This window comes from Pteropus alecto, unplaced genomic scaffold (assembly GCF_000325575.1).
Source record: "Pteropus alecto unplaced genomic scaffold, ASM32557v1 scaffold744, whole genome shotgun sequence".
Taxonomy (NCBI): domain Eukaryota; kingdom Metazoa; phylum Chordata; class Mammalia; order Chiroptera; family Pteropodidae; genus Pteropus; species Pteropus alecto.
Genome location: NW_006434863.1, coordinates 21,285 through 28,898, shown reverse-complemented (window position 1 = coordinate 28,898; position 7,614 = coordinate 21,285).

The following is a 7,614-nucleotide window of genomic DNA, read 5'->3' as shown; positions in this document are numbered from 1 at the left end:
GTGGTTATTACCATTTTATTAATTGTTTTCTAATTGTTATTGTAGGTTTTTTTTTCTTATTCTCTTGCTTTCTTCTCTTGCATGAGGATGACTTTCTGTAGTGTTGTGTTTGGATTCCTTTCACTTTATTTATTGTGTATGTCTTGCAAATTTTTTGTTTGTGGTTACCATGTGCTTGGTATGTACCAAGCTATGTTTATAGCAGTCTATTTTAAGTTGACAGCCACTAAAGTTTGAACACATTCTAAATTTACTGCCACTTTTACTCACATCCTGCATGCTTGTTTTAATTATATTTTACTTTTGAATGTGTTTGTTTATACCCCTTAATTTACTGTTGTAATTACACATGATCTTCCTACTTTTTCCTTTTAACCTTTGTACCAGTTGTAATGTTGGTTGATTCACTGCTTTTATTGTGTGTTTGCCTTTGCCAATCACTTGTGGCCTGCAAAATTTCTGTTGAGAAATTTCTGACAGTCTTATGGGAGTTCCCTTGTAGGTAACTGATTGCCTTTCTTTTGCTGCTTTTCGGATTCTCCCTTTATCTTTACCCTTTGGCATTTTAATTATGAGGTATTTGGTGTGGACCTCTTTGGGTTCATCTTGTTTGGGACTCTGAACTTCCTGGGCTTGTATGCCTTTTTTTTTTTTTTTTCACGATGTTAAGGAAGTTTTTCATCATTATTTCTTCAAATAGGTTTTCAATTCTGTGCTCTCTCTCTTCTCTTTTTGGTAGTCTTATGATGTGAATGTTGGTATGCTTGATGTTGTCCCAAAAGCCCCTTAAATTATCCTCATTTTTTAAAATTACTTTTTTCTTTTTTTTTTCTTTTTCTGTTCAGATTGGGTGTTTTCTGCTACCTTACCTTCCAAATTGCTAATTTGATCATCCACATCATTTAATCTACTGTTGATTCCATTCAATGTATTCTTCATTTCTGTTTTTTTTTATGCTTTCTATCTTTATTTTTATGTTTTATATCCTTTTTTTTTTTGAAGTCTTCATTGAGATTATCTATTTCTCTCCCAAATCCATTGGGCATCTTTACAACTACTGTTTTTTTTAAATTTATTTATTTTAATTAGTTTGAAGTATACAGTACATTGGTTAGACATCTATATAGTTCATAAAATGATCCCCCCAATTGCTCCCTCCCTCCCCTATCCCTCCACCTAGCCAACATATTAATGGTAATTGCATTCCCTATGCCATGCTCCCCCTCCCCGTGACCATCCATCAGGTACTGATTTGTATTTTTTTAACACTTCACCCTATTCTCCCAGATCCTCAACCTCCCCTCCCTTCTGTCAGTCACCAAATTGTCCTCTATAATTGTTCCTTAGATTCTGCATATAAGTGAAATCATATAGTGTTTATCTTTTTTTGTCTGACTTAAATACCTTTTAGGTCCATAAAAGCAATATCTTTTCCATTCCCTTCCTTTTAGTCTGTGTGTGTCTTTTAATATGAAGTGAATCTCTTATAGGCAAGAGGTAGTGGTCTTGTTTTCCTTTCCATTCATCCACTCTATATTGTATTTGGAGCACTTAATTCATTTCCATTTGAGGTACTTATTGATAGAATGTAGTTGTTACCATTCTTTATTCCTTTTTTTTATTCATTTTTTTTTCTTCTTCTTAAAGAAGTTCTTCCAACTCTTCCTGTAATACTGGCTTGATGGTAATAAATTCCTTTAGCTTATTTTTGTCTGGGAAACTCTTTATCTGTTAACTCTAAATGATAGCTTTGCTGGATAAATTATTCTTAGTTGTAGATCCTGGGTCTTCATTCTGTTGAAATTTTTTGCCAAACCCTTCTATCCTGCATAGTTTCTTTTGAGAAATCAGCTGCCAGTCTTATGAGTGTTCTCTTATAAGTAACCATCTGTTTTTCTCTCGCTACTTTTAATATTCTTTCTTTGTATTTAACCTTTGGCATTTTAATCATGATGTATCTTGGTGTGGGTCTCTTTGGATCCCTGATTTTTGTAATTCTCTGAGCTTCCTGGGTTTTTATGTCCATTTCCTTCACCAGATTAGGGAAGTTTTCCAACATTATTTCTTCAAACAGTTGTTCAACATCCTGATTTTCTTCAGTTATGCCGATCAGATGGATATTTGGACCTTTAATAGTGTCCTATATGCTCCTTAAATTATTTTTATAGTCTTTGTATCTTATCTGGCCATTCTGATTGTGTGTCCTTAGCTTTCCCATCATCCAGATAGGGTATTTGATCCTTTTTTTTTAATTCATTTTGTTTATTCCTTTGTTTATTCCATTTAATATAGTTCCCATCTCAGATGTGTTCTTCATTCCAGACTGGTTCCCTTTTATAATTACCATTTCCATTTTTATGTTTTTTAACTCTTTGTTCAAGTTTTCACTGAATTTACTTCCCAAAAGTTCATCGAGCATCTTTATAACCAGTGTTTTGAACTCTGCATCTGTTAGATTACTCAGCTTCATTATATTCTGCCTTTCTGTGTCTGTTTCCATGTACTAAGCAAAGCTTCTTAAGTCTTCTGGTCTTATTAGTACAGCTTTGTGAAGTAGGTATCTAGTGGAACAGTCCTGAGAGGGGTTCAGCTGTGGGCCAAATTTAGCCTAAGCCTCTGCCCCTCTGGGGCCACCTGTTAAGATTCAGGAAGCAATCCACAGATGTTGTATTTATAGTTGCCTCAAAAGGCCACACCAGAAACCGAGGCCAGCTGCCTCCAGTGTGAGTCTAGGCGCTGCTCAGCAAGGAACACCTGACTTGCTGAAGATGTACCTAGATGTGGCTTGGGTGGGGCCGCAAGTTGGGAGATATGAGGTTTCAGGGAATTCTTTGGGAGGAGCGACCTCTGTTATCCAGTTTGATGATGCTGGCTAAGGCGGCACTGTGTCAGAACACTAGGAAGGGTGAGGGCTCAACAGGGAACAATGGATACCACCGGCAGTTCTGTACATATGAGTCTTGCCTTGGCCCTCACTCCGACTATGTCTCTCTGTAAGTCCCTGGTGCCCCCTACACACAGCCAAATTTGCCCTGGTGCTCAGAGCAAGCTGGTCCGTCACCGGGAAAATCCGCTGTGGATGTGGCCCCTTTAAGAGGTGTCTGCCGCTGTCGCAGCCTCCGTCTCACTCAGCAATTTGAGACCCGCAGCCTCACATCCTGACCCCATCTTACCTTCTGTCGTTGCAGGGTGCTTTCTTGGATTTCTCCCTAGTTATATAGCTTGTTCATCAAGATCCCAGGTGATATTTCTTTGCTTTGTTCCTTGTTTCTGTCACAATTTTGATTTGATCGCCAGAGGGATGAACAGAGCCTCTATCATCTACGTCATTTTTCCCCCCTTCCTATAACTAGTGTGTTAAACTCTGCATTAAGTAGATTACTTGCCTTTATTCTGTTTTGTTTTGTTTTTCTGTAGTTTTGTCCTGTTTTTTTTTTTTTTAATTTTTTATTTGGGATATATTTATCTACTAATTTTGGCTGCCTCCTTGTTATTATTTCTATGTATTAGGTAGGTCTTCCACATCTCCCAGTCTTGGAAGAGTGGTAGTAGGTCTCCTCTGGTGCTTAGTGGTGCAGTCTCCCTGGTCACCTGAGCTGGGTGATCCTTGAATGTCCTTTGTGTGCGATCTCTTTGTAGTTGAGCCTTGAGTTCTATTGGCATGTCAGTGGGTAGGACTGATCTTTAGGCTGACTAGCTATGAGGACTATTGGTGACTGCAGTAGCCACGCTGTTCTGTGAGAGCTGACAATATGGAGCAGGGTTCACTTTAGTGGGGCTCTGGTGCTTGCCAGTCCACTTTTTGAGTGTGTCACTTGTGGCACTAATTGTGTGGTATTATGGTGTGGTTTAAAGTTGGCTACCAGGTGTGTTGCTTCTGTGGCCTCTTAGAAGGGGCTCTTTTGCCGTCCAAGATCAGCCACTACCTATGTCCAGCCTGGGGCGACCTGTTAGGAGCTACAAAGTGATCTGTAGTTAGTAGCTGCCTGTGTTGGGCTTGGAGACACCTAAGAATAGTTATTCTGTGAACCAAGGCTGGCTGCTACTAATTCTAGGTTTGGAGATGCTTAGCAAGTATTATAGGGCCAGCCACTGTTTGTTTGGGATTTGTGGACCTTTGATAAATTTTAGAAAGGTCTGCAGCATGGTCTCAGGTTGCCACTTGTATGGATTAAACTCTGAAAGAGGTTTAGGCCAGGCACATAAATTAGGTGGGGTGGGGCCTCAGGGATTCACAAAGGTGGGGTGAGAGCAATGTTAGCAATTTAATGGAGACTAAGATTTGGTTCTCACCTATGCTTGATGGCTGTGTCTGGGAAGGGCTCAATGAAGAAATAATAACACCTGCCAGCACTACCATCTGCACCTGCCAGCTCTTTCAGCCCTTACCCAGAAGCCAGATAATTTAGTTCCTTTCCATATACCCCTGGCATTTTTTTGCATGGCCGTCCTTTCTCTGGAGCTTACGGTGTTCGTGAGCTAGTGAGTTTTTATTCAGGCCTTTTAAGATGCCTGGGTCCACAGCAGCCCTCCATCTTACTTGTGCAAAGTCTCTGCTGACGTTCGTAACCAGTTGTTGTGGGTTCTTCTCTTTCTTGCACTGGTTTTTTGAGATGGGAAGCCAACTGTGGGGCTGGGAACCATTGCTTCTCAGGGTGGCACCTCTATAGCTGATATACCCTCCTGATTCTTAAATGCCACATGTCGGTGTGAGATATTTTGCATTTCAACCCCTCCTAACCATCTCAATGTGGCCTTTTCTTTATAGCCTTTATTACAGGGATTCTGTTCAAGTAGTCTTTAGGTGTTCTCAATGGTGGTGGTTCTATAATTTAGTAAGTTTTATGTGGTCGTGGGAAGAGGTGAGCACAGCATTCATCTTCTCTGCCATTTTAATCAGAAGTCCTTTAAAATAGAATTATCTTATGTAACTATTGGAGACTGCTAAGGCACCAACTAATTACCATAATAATTGATGATAAAATAAAAAATAAAGTGTTTATTTCACTTTTTCTGTATGTAAGATAACGGAATAGTTAATAAGAGGTTATTTTGTATTGAATAATTCCAGCTAAGAAGTCATAGAAATATTAGAATTATAAAAATAGCCATTTTTCAACTCCTAAAGAAGTAATGGTCTAGGCAATGAATATCTTTCTGTGTTAAATCCATTAGGCAAAAAGTTGATATTTATAATTAAAAGATTAGGTCAACATAATCTAAATAAGCAATTTTAGAATCACTAAAAATGGAATAATGACATATGGCTCTACATGTTTTAATCCAATAGAAATTACATAGTAAAACCAGAATAAAATAGAACCTGAATCAACCAAGCCTCTCAATCCAACTACTAGTTTAAAGAAAAATATATAAGTAAGAGGAACATATTGAAAGGTACCACAAGAATGGAAATAGACTAATCCAGAATATGTAAAATTTAAAAGCACAAATGGCCTGTTTTATTTCAGCATATAAGTAGTATGGAGATTAAAGCTGGTATACATTAAGATAGACTTAAGAAATATATTAACCAAATGTAGCGTATGAATCTTGTTATGCTCAAGATTTATATAAATCAAATGTAAAAGGATAATGTTGAGACAATAGTTGAAATATGAGCATGAAATGGGAATCAAATGATATCACAAGATTATTTTAAATTTTGTTATTATGGCAATGGGACGGTAGTTATGTTAAAAGAAACAGCCCTGTTAAAAATAAATGCTGAAGATTTTATGAGTAAAATGATATAATATCTGATATTTGAATTGTAATAGCTCAACAAAAATGTTTGTTTTTTTTTGTAAAACAAGATTGTCAAAATGATGTCATATTTTGAAATTGAGTAATGGTACACAAAGATTCATTACACAATTTTCTCTACCTTTTTATGTATTTGAAACTTGCCAAAAAAAAAAGGTTTTTAAAAAACAAACTGATACAGACTCTCACTACCCTTTATACCCTGCAAATTAATCTCAATGCCCATATATTCCTTGTTTCATAAATGAACTCTCTGTGTGCCTATTTAAATCCAATACCTCCACCTATGTACTTTTTTTCTTTTTTCTTGCCTACTAAAGAATATTTTTTTCAATAATTATCCCCTTTTTTCAAGATCAGCTGTTTGGTGTCTACTGAACTATTCTTATTAGAATATGAGCATAGTCATAATCTTCCCATTATGACAACAAAGAAAAAGCTATTCTTCAACTCTGCTAGCTACTAATTTTTTTGGTCCCCACCTGCACCAAAATGCTTTAAAACAGTTGACCATATGTAACACCTCAAATTCCTCTTTTTAAATTTTTTTTTCTCAAATTCACTGCCAGTAAGCTTTGTTCCCTTAATTTCACCAGACCCTTCTCTGTTGCTAATATAAATATTTCTCAATCATCATCTTCTTACTCCTAATAAACTTTTCCACTAAGCTTTCAAGACATCACATTTATTTAATTTTCCTTATGCTATTCTCTCTGAGTTTTGTTGATTCTTTTTCTCTCTATGAGCTCTTAATGTTGGAGTTATCCATGGTTCAGTCTTAGATCCTCTTTCCTTCTTTATCTACACTCACTCTCTTTATATGATCTTATCCAACTTTATACTTTAAATTCCTCTTCTATGATGGTGAATTCCACATTTATATTCCCAGCTGTCATCACTCCTGAACTTAGTAATGCTATACCCACCTACTTACTAAACATTTTCACTTTTAAATTTAACAGACATCTCAAAGGTGACATGTCTAAAACTGAAGTCCACAAACCTGGTCTTCCTGGGGCCCTCCTAATCTCAGTTTATGGTAATTCCAAACTTTCACTTGCTCAGGTTCAGCATCTTGGATGTATCCCAAACTTTTCACTTTTTTTTCACTCTTTATCCAATCCATTCACGAAGTCTGTCTATTCAACCTGTGACATATATACAAAGTCTAACCATTTCTTACCACCTTCTCTATTAGCATCTCCTGCTCTAACTTAATTTTCCTGCTTCTGTCCTTGCCAGTCTGTAATATATTCTTGACACTACAGTCAAAAGTATTATTTTAAAATATAAAGCAGAATCCCGTCATCTCTCCCCAATTTAGTGTAAAAGTCATTCCATTTACTCGAAAGCTTTATGTGACCTAACCACTACACTTATGTTACTTCTTTGACCTCATTTTTTTTTACTATTCTTTCTTCAGTTACTCTGCTTCAGCCTTACTGGAATGCTTACATTGTCTCTGGCATAATAAGTATATTAAAACGTAGTACCTTTATACTAGCTATTCTTCTACTTAGAATACTCTTCTCCAAATATAATTAACTTTCTTACCACCCTCAAGTCTTCCCAAATGTTACTGCCCAAATAAGACCTATTTACTATGACATTCTATTTAAAATTATAACTCTATCCTCACCACAAAATTTCTCATTTCTTTTATTTTGCTTTACTATTTTCCCCTTGCTCTTATCTCCTTTTAGAATAGCATAGCATTTATCTATCTATCTATCTATCTATCTATCTATCTATCTATCTATCTATCTATCTATTCATCCATCATCTATCTATTGTATGTCTTCCTCTGCTCTACTAGAATATTATCTATAAGTGCAAAATGCTTTGTTT